Below are 15,485 nucleotides of genomic sequence, written 5' to 3' on the forward strand. Positions count from 1 at the left end.
AATGAAGGAGAAGTAGATATATGTTTGTGTAGCCTCCGGTAGGGCAGATGTATTGCAAATTGGATTGGCAGATCAAAATAAAATGCACTATTCTGAATAAAACTTATATGAGTTGTTAAAGGAAAAATGAATGTGAACACGTCTGAAAGATATGCTTCTGATCTGTATTCTAGGTACGTGGCTGGAATGAAGATGGATTTGTATAAGTTATGTTAAGTTGGTGTACAATATAAACAAAAGTGAGATGAGTTGGCGTATCGAGTCTGTCTGTGTTCTGTACACGACAGTGATCGTACTCCGTCTAATACATGTCTGATCTACACAAATTTTCAATTAATGTTCTTAGTAATGTATTGTATAATTTCTCTTGGAACTCACTAAGTTGAAACAAACTTACTCTATTAGTCCTTTTTCCTTCTCAGGAATTGTTTATAGAAGGAAGACTTTGTTCAAGACTACACTAGAGAGCTATTAAGATTGTGAGCTGACTGCTTTGTGTCTGTATCATGCATGTCTAATGGAGGTGGCACTTAAGTGTATTTTGAAAATGATGTATATAATGAACTTCTATTTATTAAGACTATGTTAAACGAGAACTTCATGAAGTACTAAAATTTGGGTTTAAGCTAATACAATCGGTTTATAAAGTTACCATATTTGAGTTAGTACACCATTTAATTTGTATATCAATTTTGAAGTGACGATATTTCTTTCACCTTAGAAAAATAATAGTAAAAATATGTTTTATATCTATAAATTGTAAGAATTATTCAAAGCTTCTGTCGAAATGTTTTTAAGTCTATTTGTTTACAAGTAGTGATACACCACTCTCAAATCCTAATGTAGGATCGGGTTTGGCGTGTTACAATACATACTTATTTTATAGCAATCATTCATGTACTCATTCATTATTTTTGGAACATTGATCACAAGAAACTTATCTAAAAATTTTGGAGGATTCAATATTAGGGACTCACCTAATATTAACCTACTGCAGATACCAACTCCAAACTCAGACATCTAGTTTGAACCAACAACATCTGCTTAAGAACTTGAATTCACCATTAAACCCATTTCATACAGGTTGCTAACATTTCATCTATAGAAAATCCCCATGCAGGGATTCTTATTCATATCTTACTATTTATATACTTCATAACATCCTTATTCTTACCATGCAGATTTACTAGACTTACTAGGAGATGGAACACTCTCTATTTATCCCAATAATCCTTACCTTCCAGATTACATAAGAAGAATAACCAATAAATAACTTTAAATATTAAAGAAAAGAAAGAATTAAAGAGTATTCTTTAGGAAGAAGAAACTTTCTCACGAACCCATCCTACATATATATAATCCACTCCCATTTAGTGGAATTTGACAAGTGTATATAAATTTCATAATATGCACTTCCTAATGGCCTACAAAATTCGGAAGAAACATAAATGAAAGTCTTTTCCACATGTTATTTGACTAGTCAGTTGAGTTGGTTTATAACCAGATCTTGTTACCGAGACTTTGTCTTCATAGTACGTGCACAAACTAGGTGTAATATACCTTTGGTGGTAACCTACAGAAGGCTTACTTTTCTTTTATTGAATTCTTTCTTTTACTAAACAACACGTCAAAGATGAAATCCTAATATACTTCCATGGGCGGATACTCAATTCACCAAAATAAATTTCCAGAAGTTTACGATTGGGGGAACTAACTACTAGAGTGCACTAGAACATATAACTTCACGCCTACGCACTTTGACTTTATTTGTAGTCTCTCACACCAAGTCTGTTCCTAACAACTTTGTTTTACTAACTCTGGCCAACATGGAGGAGTTCAACATTTACAGCCATATAAAACTTCATAAGGTGCCATTTTGATGCTTGATTTGTAGCTATTGCAGTAAGGAAATTCAACCAATGGTAAGATTCATTCCCAACTTCCCTCAAATTTATTACACAATATCGCAACATATCTTGGAGTACTTGGATTACTCATTTTGTTTGACCATTAGCCTGAGGGTGAAATGCTATGTTGAAATTCAATCTAGTGCCTAGAACTTCATGTATGTACCCCAAAATCTAGAGGTAAACCTTATATCTAGATTTGAAATAATAGATAATGACACACAATGAAATCTCATAATTTCTGAACATTTTTTCCAGTTTCTCAAGTGAGTAATCAACTCTCACTTGGATAAATTGGACGAACTTCATCAATTTGTCAACAATCATCCAAATTAAATCCTTCTTGTTAAGTGATAATGACAACCTTATCACGAAATCCATGGTGACTCGCTTCCACTTCCATTTAGGAATCATTATAGGTTGCAATAATCTTGAAGGAACATGATGCTCTGCCTTTACTTGTTGTCATATCAAACATTTGGCTACGCATTAAGATATTTCTCCTTTCATGCTCGACCCCCAATAGAATGATTTCAAATCATTAAACATTTTTTTTCCACTCGGATACTTCACAAAGGTACTATTGTGAGCTTCGCGAAGAATATCTCGCTTCAACTCTAGATCCTTCGTCACACACAATCGGTTACAGAAGTACAAACTCTCGTCGTCACGTACCCTAAATTCACTTGTTTTACCATTTTCAACAGACTTTCGCTTAGCTTCTAACTTACTGTAAGAATTTTGCAATTCCCGAATTCTTTGAAGAAATACGTGTTTAGCCCTCAATCCAGCCAAAATAGAGCCATCTCGCTCTAGAGTAAAATGTGCATTTATCATTTTCAGAACGAACCAATCTATAATGACTTAGATTTTACTGGGATCAAGATAAATACCTTTGACCGGTATCACGCGCCTAAAATATCTCATTTTTTGGAGCCAAAATTTGCAGTTGCTAAACTTAGCATATAATTATTTTTCTTGTAGAATCTTCAACATAACTCTTAGATGTCGATCATGATCCTTCTCATTTTTTTAATAGAACAAAATGTCGTCAATAAACTATAACAACCCATTTTTCAATGTGTTAGAAATAGTGGTTCAGGACCACAATTCTGATGAAAGAGTCTGTAGATATATCTAATTAATAATTATGAGTTAAGTATAGTATAATGGTGAATTTTGATTGGATAGATTTTATTAATTGGTTGTTAAGGTAAGTGGTGCGTATAAAAAGTTAGTGATTTTGGAAAATGAGGTATTGGGACCTCGTTTTCATAAACAGAGCTCATAAATATTATTTTTTAATATTTACGGGGTTGTTGTATAAGTGGATCGAAGTTTGGCTTGGTAATTTTGATGATTTGATGGTTAAATAAGGAAAAAAGGACTAAATCGTAAAAAATATAAAAGTTAATCACTATTGAATTTTATTAGTTAAAAGGTTTAATTAATAAATGTTTAAGGTTTTATGTGGAAAATTACCTATATATAGTTAGTGGTTGGTCAAGATATGGTTTATTTGAAATTTTAAACCAAATTTTAAACCAAAACACCATATTTGAGTAATTTCAAATAAACCATATCTTGACCAACCACTAACCAGAAATTTCAAATTTAAAAACTTTAGAAATCTTTAACATTTTTAAAAAACTTCAATAAACATCAATAAAACTTTAGAAATCTTTAACAGTTTTCAAAACAAAGATACGAGTTAGCTGGACCTAGTTTTATTGATCACAAAAATATAAAAATTATTAAAAATGGATGATCGGAGGACTTACATGCATAAATGAAAGCTTGGTCGAACCTTAGAGCACTCAAATATGGTGTTTTCGTTTAAAATTTGGTGGTGAAGTAAAGATGATGATGATGGCTTTCTTTACTTTAGCATATGGTTTAAAATTTCAAATTTTAAATCAGAAAGCCATCATCATCATCTTTACTTCACCACCAAATTTTAAACCAAAACACCATATTTGAGTGCTCTAAGGTTCAACCAAGCTTGCATTTATGCATGTAAGTCCTCTGATCATCCATTTTTAATAATTTTTATATTTTTGTGATCAATAAAACTAGGTCCAGCTAACTCGTATCTCCGTTTTGAAAACTGTTAAAGATTTCTAAAGTTTTATTGATGCTTATTGAAGCTTTTGAATGTTTATGCTAGAATTTGAAGCATGCAAATGAAATAAGGTTGGTTTGTTAATAAAATTTTGTTGGTTTTGAGTTAGGGACTAAATTGTGAATACATTGAAATTTGTATGAATTTTTTTGTAAATTGTGATAATAAGAGGCTGTATATGGACATTATTTAAGTGATTTTAAAATTTGGAGTTCAAATTTGAAAGATATGATAAGTTTGGTTTAAGGGACTAAATTGAATAAAATACAAAAGGTTAGGGAATTCAAATAATAAAATTAAACTGATATATACTTAAAATAGGATGATATAAAATGTTTGGAATTGATAAATTGAGTTGAATTATTGAATAGATCAAAATTGGACCAAATTAAAGATAATTGGGGAAATGGCAAAATTTGTTGATTAGTCCTTAGAGTGTTGTTTGTTTGCTTTCTTGATCAAGTGAGTTCATACGGTATGTTTGTGTTAAATTCTTATGCATTTATAATTATAAATGTAATTTTTTAATTGAAATTTTAATTGTTTACGATTAGAATAAAAAGGTGAGATAGTGAATTAAATTGAATACGATGAATAGAAAATTGAAATAATTATATAATTTAATTTAAATTGGATTTGAAATAGGATATTTTATGTAATGAAGTGTTGATTTGATAAAATGAGTGACTTGTTTCGATTTAGACTGATTGATAGTGGTAAGGACTAAATTGAATATATGTGAAAGTATAATATAATGTTATAACGTGAAATTGAACATATATTTAGATGATTTATTGCTGGCATATGTTGGGTAAATGTGCCCGTGATGAAAATAAATGTAAGTTAAGGTATTGGTTGATAATGAAATATGAAATGAATATCGTATTAACTATTCGGCCAGAGTCGGATATTGTTGGCATGCTATAGGATAGGAAGAGTTCAAGGTTACCTCGGCTACGAGTCGATGAGGCATTGGGTGCCAATTTTCTTCAGTTATATCAGTGAGACACTGGGTTTCAAACTTTTTATAGTATTGGGCGCAACTATTTGGTTCGAATTTATCCAATGTGGTACTAGGTGACAAAATGGTGTGTTGGTTATATTCGTGTATCCCTCCTAGTTTGTAACATCTCGAGATAGGGATTGGAAGTTTTGATCTATCCAGTAAGGGTTCGCCGAAGGAGGAATATTAGTAAGGAGTTTGCTAGAGATTCGATGAAGTAGTGTGTGCCAAAAAATACAGTAAGGGGGTTTGCCAGATTCATTGAAAGTTGTGTTCACTAGTTTATTTGGCGAGCTGGTGTTTGCTAGTTGAGTTGTGAATTGGGGTTCACTAGTTTGTTTGGCGAACTAAGGTTTTCCAATTGCGTTGTGATCTGGGTTCACCAATTTGTTTGGAGTTGTGAACTGGGGTTAGCCAGTCAAAGTCGAGTCAGAAATTTAGAAATAAATATGTTGTGTATCTAGGAATACCTTTCATGAAAGTAACCTTCTTCTAAATCGACTAGGTTTCTTAAGTCAAGAAGGGTATGCTAGGATCACTAAGTTACTTAGTGCCTATAAATACAACCCTTATTCCATGAAAATTCTCTAATCAATATTCCGTTGTCATGTTTCTGTATTGAACCAAGTTTGTAGAAACCAAGGTAAGTCTTTGTCCTGTTAGGGTTGATTGTCCAGGAAGCTAGGTTCGTTTGCATGTGTGAATTCCTATGTTTTGTCTGTTTAAGTAATCTATGTGTTTATGTTGCTAACTAGTCGAACCATCTACCAGTAAGGATAAAGACAAAGCAAAACTCAATTAGATTCTCAAGCTTTATTGTTGAGTGGTTAAAATTTTCCATAAGTGTGCTAACTATCATTTTTTCCGTATGATTGCTTAGGGTTCGTAACTTGTTTGCGAACTGTTATGTTTTCCAAAAACCACATTTTTAAAGTAAAGTTCTAAGGGTAAGCTTTTTGTACAAAACCCTATTTTTGAAGTTTTGATACTTTGTTTCTGAGATATGTTTTCAAGTTATGTTTCACGCGTGATACAATGCGAGCCTTTGTTTTAAAAAATGTATTAAAAAGTATAGTTTTATAAGCTATGTTTTTGCGAGCTCTTTTATGCGAGCTTTATGTGATAAGTTTTTGTGCATGCTCAATTGCGAGCCCAAATAAAGTGAGCTCGTAATCAAATTAAAATTACAAGTCACTTGATTGCCCGACCGTTTCTAAACAGGTACTTGATAACTAAAGAAATATGATAGGAATGTTGAATCAACGACTTGTACGAGAAAAGAACCAACATTATTGGAACGTGATCCATATTTTATATAAAAAATAATCGAAAACAAGAATAGATTTTAACAGACCCCGACCCGTTGTTTAAAAAGAAACAAGAACCGAAGGTATAAGAAATGAAGAAGAATGCCACAAAGCAAAGAGCCTTGATAATTTCAGATTGTGTGTTCTAAAGAACTTAGGAGAAAAATTCTCACTATATGCGAATTCATTCATCATAGTCTAACCTTAATAGTGTCCTTTTACAAGCTATTTATAAGCATTAATATGACTATTCATATTAGACATTCATACCAGCTATTAACAAAACATTAAAATTTGGTTATAACTCTTGATGGGCAGCTAAAGAGTCATGTCTTTTCACTTGATTCATGCATAGCTGAAAAGTCATGCCTTTTCACTTGACGAAGGCTTAATGGTCCTTTAAATGTGTTGTTTGATGTTCCTTTCTTTTCCCCTTAACCAAATGCCTTAATGCTTGTGTATTTATCTCTTTAATTGGCACCATAACTAGCTTTGAGTGCATAAAATGGATTAGACTTGAAAAGTCACTCTTAGTCCATTTGAATAGGCACCATAATGAACTTTGAGTGCTTCAATTTCCACCAAAAACGTCTTCTCCATGTACTAGAAATTAAGTGACCAAAATGCACACTCTTTTATGCCAAAACTAAACAACCATTTGAATGTGACAACATTTGATTCTTCTTGGCAAACGAACAACCCTATTGTAGCTTTAAAATATGTGACCAGCCTTTTGGAATTTCCTACAACAAACAATTTGAACACACAACTAATTTATTTAAGAAATATTAAACATTGCAAACTTTTCACATTATTATTCAACTTGTCAATTAACTAGAGACGCACATATTTATTTATGAAAATAAACACACTATAACTTATGCATTAAAAGTAACAACCAAATTAAATAACACACTTATATAAGCTAACTCAAACAACTAAGATGCTTAAATGCATGATTTAATTAAGATGTAAACTAAATGAACAAATGAGTTACTAATGCATGACTTTATTAAAAGATGCAAACTTTAACTAACATGGGAGTTACATAATGCATGACATAATTTATGATGCAATCTTAACTAACATGAGAGTTACATAATGCATGTCATTATTTATGATGCATACTTATCTAACATGAAAGTTACATAATGCATGTCATTATTTATGATGCATACTTAACTAACATGAAAGTTACATAATGCATGACTTTATTAAATGCATAACACACATAATACAAGTCAAAATTAAAATATGCAAATTTATTAATTTAAAACACTATTCGGGACAAAATCAGCAACTTTATTCAACGAATAAAAACAAAATAGATTATTGTAAAGAGTTCTTTTGAGATAAAAAAACATTGGCAGATTTGTCAATGAAATTCAAAGAACACCAATTTGACCTTCGAAGATTTGAAGAATATTTTCACTCTCCAACTTACCTTTTTCGGTCAATTAGAACCGTCTCTCGTCGGAAAGTTAATGAAGTTAGAACTCGTCAATGGGTGGAATTTTATAAACCTGAAATGAAGAGAAATTAAAAGGAAAACTCGAACGTGGGTTAACAAAAACAGTCCTCACCTTTGTTTGAATACTCTCTTCTTTTTCATTCGTTTCTTTTTCAATCTCCTTTCAAGCTCTCTTTCTTTTTCCATATTCTCTTTTATTTTTGAAGACTAACTCTTCATTTCACTTTCTTTTTCAATAACATTACTCGTTTTATTCACATTTTCTTTTATTTCTTGAATCTCAATGAAACATTCATCTTTCACATTTTCTTTTCTTTTTCTCTCATTTTCATCTTTTTCATTTTCAAACTCTTTTTCAAGGTTCTTTTCTCACACGTATTCTTTTTCTTTCTCTTTTCTTTGAAGCTCTCTTTTTCTCTCATTTCTTTTTTTCTTCTCTCAATTTCTTTTATTTTTTGCTCATTTTCTCTCATTATCAACTATTGTCTTTCTTTTCTTTCAATTTCCTTTTCTCTCATTCTTTCATTACAAGATGGGGTTGACATGAAAGAATTAGAATGAGTAGACTTTCATTTGGTATGAATGGAATAATTTACATACGAAACATGATCACCTCTTTGTGATTGAATCTCTATGGATGAGAACTTTGGTACAATCGAAGAAATACTTGTACCTTTCCATTTGTTACCTTGAAAGGCTTCAAACTTGCGGTTTTCTTTACTCCAACTTGAATCCCATAAAGAATAGGAATCAAGACGTGGCTCTTTCCGAAATGAATCTTTTCGCTCTTTTTGCACAAAGGACTCTTTCCACACGATCAATTCCTTCCAAAGGATTATGAGTACACACTTATAAGTTTTGTGACATGGGTGTCGAGGCCTTGGGACATGTGGAGAGATAAGGGAATGTCGAGCTATGCTCCATTCAATGGGACATGTTGGAGTATAGGGAAGTGTTTAGCTTTATGCTACACTTATGGGACATGTCAATGACGCTTTGAGTCATTTTGAGGCATTATAAGGAGATTCACATAACCAACAAGGCAATATAAGATAAATGTGTTTAGATGAGAGGGAGAACATATTTTATATTTTTCAGCCATTCTGATAAGATACGTATGTGAGCATGTTTCATTCTATATACCCTCCATTTTTAAAGAAGAACCAATTAAGTTCTTAAGTATGATTTGTCAACAAGCACATTTGAAAATGTTTTACAAACTTTTGTGTATTTCTAACAAGCAGGATTTGCAAACTGGGTCTCGCACTTTCATAGTGAACCTAGTAGGCGATTCAATTTTTTAGACTAAGTCTTCTTTCTATTTTTAACTCAGTATTTTTAAGCAGACACTGCTGACTCCTGATTATTCATTGAGTCCGCATTGAACTCACCTACTTCTCTCGTGCTTCGTAGGTAAGTAGGTTAGGGATGGTAGTGGCAAGGTAGATGACTTGGTCAGGCCCATCCCTTAACAAATATCGATGAACTTGGGAAATAGGTGATGTGGTTTTATTTATGTGGGATTAGTTTTATTATACGCTAGATCTGTTATTGAAACAATTTCCTTAAGTTTATTTCGTTTTGATTTATTATCAGTTTTTGTGAACTATGCACTAACATATTTCCTTGTTAATCTATCACTTCCTGAATGAAGTCTGATGTTTCAATTATTTTTCTTTTCATCTATGCCATGTTGTATTACTTAATTTGGTTAAAGCATGTTTTATTTCCATGTGCGAGTCAAATTTATTGTAAAATACTGTTCATGCGACCCTAATATGTTTGCGACCCTAACATGCATGCGAACCTTAGCTGTGATAATCTTACTATTTAGTGAACCCAAAAAAAGTGTCAGAACCATTGCATGAATAAGCTCTGTTGTTGCGAAGCTTGTTTGCACATGAACCCATGATGTAAGTATAAGTGCAAACCAGGGCCTGATGTGTGCAAACTTAGGAAAATCATGCGAACCTTGAATTTTATGCGAACCCGTGTTTTGGTGTGAACTCATGCTTTATGCTGCTTTATGTTTCATTTCGAACTCATATGTTATTTACGAACCGAAATTGTTGTGTAAACCTTAATAATTACTTCTAAGCATTTGTAATTTTATTTGAGTGTGTTGAATTACTTTGTTTATTTCGTTGTTGTGAACCACTAAGTTTTATTCAGATGAGATGCGAACCCTACCTCTATTTGTTTCATAAGCTTGCTTATTTTACATTCTACGCGTGATATTATTCTGATGTAGTGTTATAACTTAGCACTTTATATGCTGCATATACATGGTGTGTTGGAGGTTAAGTGGGGAGTTAATGGAGAGTCACTTCAGTGGCTAATGTAGCTTGGAAAATTTGGGATAAACATACTCGGTTGGGTTTGGGGTCTTACATTGGTTTGTATCAGATCTGCCAAGATAGTTGCCAGAACGACGAAGTGTGATCCCCAGATTTGGCTTAGTAAGCTCACCAGAGCTGATGAGGTTAGTCCGTCGTATTGTGAATAAAGTTTTGAAGTGTTGTAAGTGTTAAATTGCTTGATTAGGGTAGGATTAGAAACAACATCACCTTGGTTCAACTGTACATTTTACAAGATTACGCCTCGAATCATCCCTCAACTGTTTGCCATCCTAGTAAGTAGGTTGTGTTTTGGCGAATCGTGTTTGCGTGTATGTTTGTTAAGTATAAACTGTGTACGGAAGTATGCCTGTAAGTTGAATACCTAGTTAAGTGTATCTAATGTCTTACCTAAACAAGTGTCTCGTATAAATTTAGAGTAAGCAAGAATGCCTCATCGTAGAGTGAATGTGAATCGTGTGAATGAAACTGCCAACCCCTCTGAAGGTGACTGGACTTCAGCTACGCTTTATTGACCTCATAGGGAAAATATCTTAGCAGACGGCGTGGAGCCATTAGTGCAAGCAATGATTGGGGCTTTTTAGTGAGCAACTGGTTCCAACACTGTACCTTCGAACCGAGGATATCCATTTGAGCGTTTGTGAGCTCTGGGTGGTAAAGAGTTCAATGGTGTTCGAAGACCTGATCCTACCAAAGCCGAGTATTGGCTTGAGATCTTGGAGAAAATCCTTGAGCAGATGGCGTGTTTTGATGATGAGAATTGGGATGAAATGTGACCTTACTCATAGGCAAAGCCCATCGTTGGTGGAACATTGTGAAATAATGAACTGTTACGAATTGGTTAACATGGGAGTTCATCTTCGAAACTTTTAAGAAAAAGTTAATTGGTGAGAAGTATATGAAAGCTCGCAAGCGTGATTTCATCAATCAGGTGCAAGGTGAGCTGTTTGTGGTTCAGTACGAGGCAGAATTTGTGCGACTAAGTTAGTACATAGAAAAAATGATCTCATAAGAAAATGATCGTTGTTAGAGTTTTTACTATGGTTTGCATCATTATATCCAACTTTATTTGGTGCCTTATGATACTATGAACTTTGACGAGTTGATGGACAAAGCTAAAACCATTGAGGAGATTAAGGCTTCTGATATGTCGTAATTCGGTGTAGCAAATTAAACTAGTTTTTGCAGTTTGGGAGCTTGAACATAAGCCTTTTAGCTATGTTTTAATTACATTTCAGCAAGTTTAGTTAAGTGTAATAAAATGTGTTATTTAAGTCTTTTATTGACCTTAGGGGCCGAATGAGGCCTAAGGGAGAGCTAGTATATTGTGTGAGTGAACAAGATATCATTAGAAGGCGCATTTTACTCAATACGAGTCGTTAGGTTGCAACATGATAACTCTTGAAAAGACTTATATTTCAAGCCTCTAGATGGAATTAATTGTTTGTAATTAAGTAAATATGTTTGAATTTTTAGATATTTTTAGAACATTACATAACAAAGATTGGATTGTGCTATAAATGTTATTTTTTGTTACTTCTATTATTGGGGAAGAAAGGTGTTGTTTGTGGTTGGCAACAGGTGTAGGACGAAGAAGAGAAGAGAAAAAGAGTAGGAAAATGGAGGAAGTGAAATATTGCCATTCCAAAATGTTGGTTAGATTGCCAACACGAATGCCATGGCAATTCCAGGAAGATGACGCAGCACTTAGTCCACGTCACTCTCAGCCAGCTGTACTAGTACCAGATAAACCACCATAAAAAAGAAGAAGCAAAAGGTGTGTGTTGAAAGGGAGGGACCTACCCTATAAAGAAGGAAAGAGAAAAGAGAAAAAAAGGAACGAAGGGAGATAGAGAATAATGAGAAAATATTCTTTATCTCTCTGCAGTAGATTTTCGTGAAGAAAAATAACTAAGAGACAGAGAGGAAAGGGTAGCAGCTTACTGAGCAGAAGAATTACAGACGCAAGGAAGGGGAAAGGAAATCTGCTCTGAGTTTTGCATCAAATCTCATTATTAGAGTGAAAGCTTGAGTAGCAGCAGAAGCTTCCTGCAGTTCTGCCTTTATTTTCTGATTTGAACTTTGTTATTCGTAAATTTAAACAATGATATTGAATGGTTTTGTTATGGTTTCGAATGTTCAACCTAGGAGCTAATTCTCATTGGGTTAGAATTATTTGGGTGAATTTTTAATATCTTTAATGCCCATGGTTTGATTTTGAGTAGGATATTGTTTCATTCGATTTGTGATTATTTTTAATGTATACATGCAAGCTTTAGACATAGATGACTGTGTGGTATATTATTAGATCTGATTTAATTCTGAAAAGAATAATTAGATTGGATTATAATTGGTTGATATAGACAAGTATTCAAAATAATATTTGTAGCACTCTAGACGTAGAAGATGCACTCTGTACAGGGAAAGAGTGAAAAATCTAGATATCCTCTTGAGTTCATTAGACATACAAAAACTCAGAATGATAGCTTAAAGTCTGGCTTTCGAAAAAGGAGATTGCAGTAGTGATTCCCTGAGCAGTAGAATGGTCAAGATTTTTTCCATGGCATTATTTTGTTATAGAAATAAGCCTAAGTAATTTTAACCTTTATCATTCAACGGTACAAACTCTTTCCCACTTATTCTTTGAGAATAGCCACAACATTTTAATTGCCCTAGTACATTTTTATTCATAATTGATTTTATTAATCCATTCATTACATTTTTTATTAATTAATCACATGTTTCTTTTGCACAGTTTAATTAGTCAATTTTCTAGTAATAGCATAGCCAATTGTTTTAGTCAATTCCAATCCCCGTGGAGACAATACCCACTCATCACTTTATTACTTGATTTGACGTGTATACTTGAACATTCGCATTACATAATCACACGCAACATAACACAGAGCATGTAATGTCGCAACATAGGGAGCAGAATAAGAAAAGTCCAAGACTGCCTTCAATGTTACGACATAGCCTAAGGATGTGGCAACCTACCTTTGAAGACACCCTGAAGTTGAGCATACTACCTTCGATGTGGTGACACAAGACCTGGTGTGTCGCAATATCGCCTTTGCATGGGAAACTAATACAAGGTAGGGGCACTTTGGTTCGCACAATCCAACATTAAGCTCGAGAATGTCAACTAACATAGGGTTAAGGATAATGACCATCCTAAGTCTATGAATAGGCTCAACTAACACATTTATGGACACCTCTTACTATTGTATAATTTTTTCTTTAGTTTTAGAATTTAGTTTTTCCTTTCTCTTAGGTTTTGGATTTTATTTTTTCATTGTTGCTATTTACTTTTTGGGAAGAGATCAGATTCTGAAATTATTCTCAAACTTTATGAGTATTCTACGCTTAAATTTAATACAATCAGGCTTCTTCTAAACTATATTCTTGAAATTGTTCTTTATATTCATCTATTTATTCAAGTTTATATTGTTTATTAGATCCATGAAGAACTAATCCTCCTATGTGAGATTAGCGAGTAGAGGTATGAAGAATTAAATATTTTGTAAGGATATTTTAATGGATTAGCTGTTCAGGATAGGAAGAATCTAAACCTTAGGCGTGACAACCCTAGGAAGTCATCAAAGTGAGAATTTACCCAAGATTGGTATGGCCTATCAATGAATGACTTAATTGTGAACCGATTTGGATTGTGAAATCGAAAGATAAGTAGTCCATGCCGAATCGGTATTTCAGTGGACGTATCGGATGATCCTACTAGGATATTAACTAGTTTATTGAACAAGAAAGCCTGAAACGACAGTCAATTAGAATTACCAAAGCGAACTAATCACTCATGCCCAGATTTGATACATATTTCTTTATTTAATTTCTGCCTTTTACTTATTTATTTTTCTCATTCTTAATTATTAGTACAATTTATCAAAAATTCTTCTTTTGATTCTTCATACTATAAACTGATTAAAGTATTGATTAGATCTATTTATGTTTAAGTTAGAATTAATTTAGTGCTCGCCTTCCTTGGGTACGATCCTCAGAGTACTCACCTACTCCATTGTAAATTATATTACAACCTGACCAATATACTTGAGGATACACTTTTCCACATCTTTTGTGTAGGATTTCTACTCTGGAAATTGGTACGTCTGGAGGCCATCAAGTTGTTCACGTCGTTGCCAAGGAGGCAACATTATTATATTAGTTTTAATTTTCACATAATAATAGAATAATTACGAAGTTTTTATATTATAATTACGAATTTAATTTCCCTATTTTCTACTAATATTATCTTTGTGAGTTTAGTGTATGGCTCGTAATAGAGGAACACCTATAAAGCTAGTCACAAATCAAGAAAGAATAATCTAAAGAAAACATCAACAACAACAACAGCAGTAGCAGATGCAAGAACCATCACCTGCTGTAGGCAATGTACCATGTGAAAATACGTTGTTCGACAAGGCTAACAACCTAGAAGATCCATGACCTCCTCCACAACTACCCTTAAATCTAAACATGGGGCGTAACGAGAGGACTCTAATAGAGTATGCCGTACCAAATTTGGATATGTTTCAAGGCAGTTTAATGAGGCCAGCTATCACGGCCAACAATTTTGAAATAAAGCCAGCTATGATCTAGAATAATTTACAGTTTTGCGGAACAATGACAGAGGATCCAAGCCAACACTTAACATGGTTCTTCAAGATTTGTGATACCTTCAAATACAATGGGGTCACTGATGACGCTATTCGTCTTCAGTTGTTCCCCTTTTCGTTAATCGATAACACCTTTTTTTACTATTTGCATAGGCACCAGGATCAATCAGGACATGGGATAAATTCGATGCAAAATTCCTACAAAAGTTCTTCCCTATTAGCACGACGGTGCAAATAATAAGGGAAATTTCGATGTTTCAATAGTTAGAAGGGGAGAGTTTTCACGAAGCATGGGAACGCTTCAAAATGCTGATTTAAAAATGCCCACACCACAATTTTCCTGACTGATGGGGAAACTTTTCTACAATAGTTTAGATTTGCATTCGAAGTCAGGAGTAGATGGAGCAATAGGAGGAGCCTTAATGAACAGAACGTACAAGGATGCGTACGAGTTGATACAAAGTATGGCAATGAATTCCTGCCAGTGGCCAACTAAACGATATACATACGAGCAAAGACCATCTACGGTGAAGGCTGTCTAGGATAGTGATAAGTATCAGCAATTAGTGGACATAATTAATCAAATAGAGGCTGAGAAGAGTGCATCATCTATTTATGGAGGAGACAAATCGCTACTCCATTATATTAATAATCTTACCAAGAATGTGAATTACTTCGGGAATAGGG

General features: G+C 33.5%; 1 non-coding gene across 1 annotated transcript; it reads right to left on the reverse strand.

Annotated features, from left to right (window-relative positions):
* Positions 1-15,030: 15,030 nt before the first annotated feature.
* On the reverse strand, positions 15,031-15,136 carry LOC128035083 (small nucleolar RNA R71). The gene has a single exon (XR_008191486.1). It is a non-coding gene; the product is annotated as a small nucleolar RNA R71 (small nucleolar RNA).
* Between the last annotated feature and the right edge of the window lie 349 nt (positions 15,137-15,485).

The sequence above is a fragment of the Gossypium raimondii genome, chromosome 11, assembly GCF_025698545.1.
Source record: "Gossypium raimondii isolate GPD5lz chromosome 11, ASM2569854v1, whole genome shotgun sequence".
Lineage (NCBI taxonomy): Eukaryota > Viridiplantae > Streptophyta > Magnoliopsida > Malvales > Malvaceae > Gossypium > Gossypium raimondii.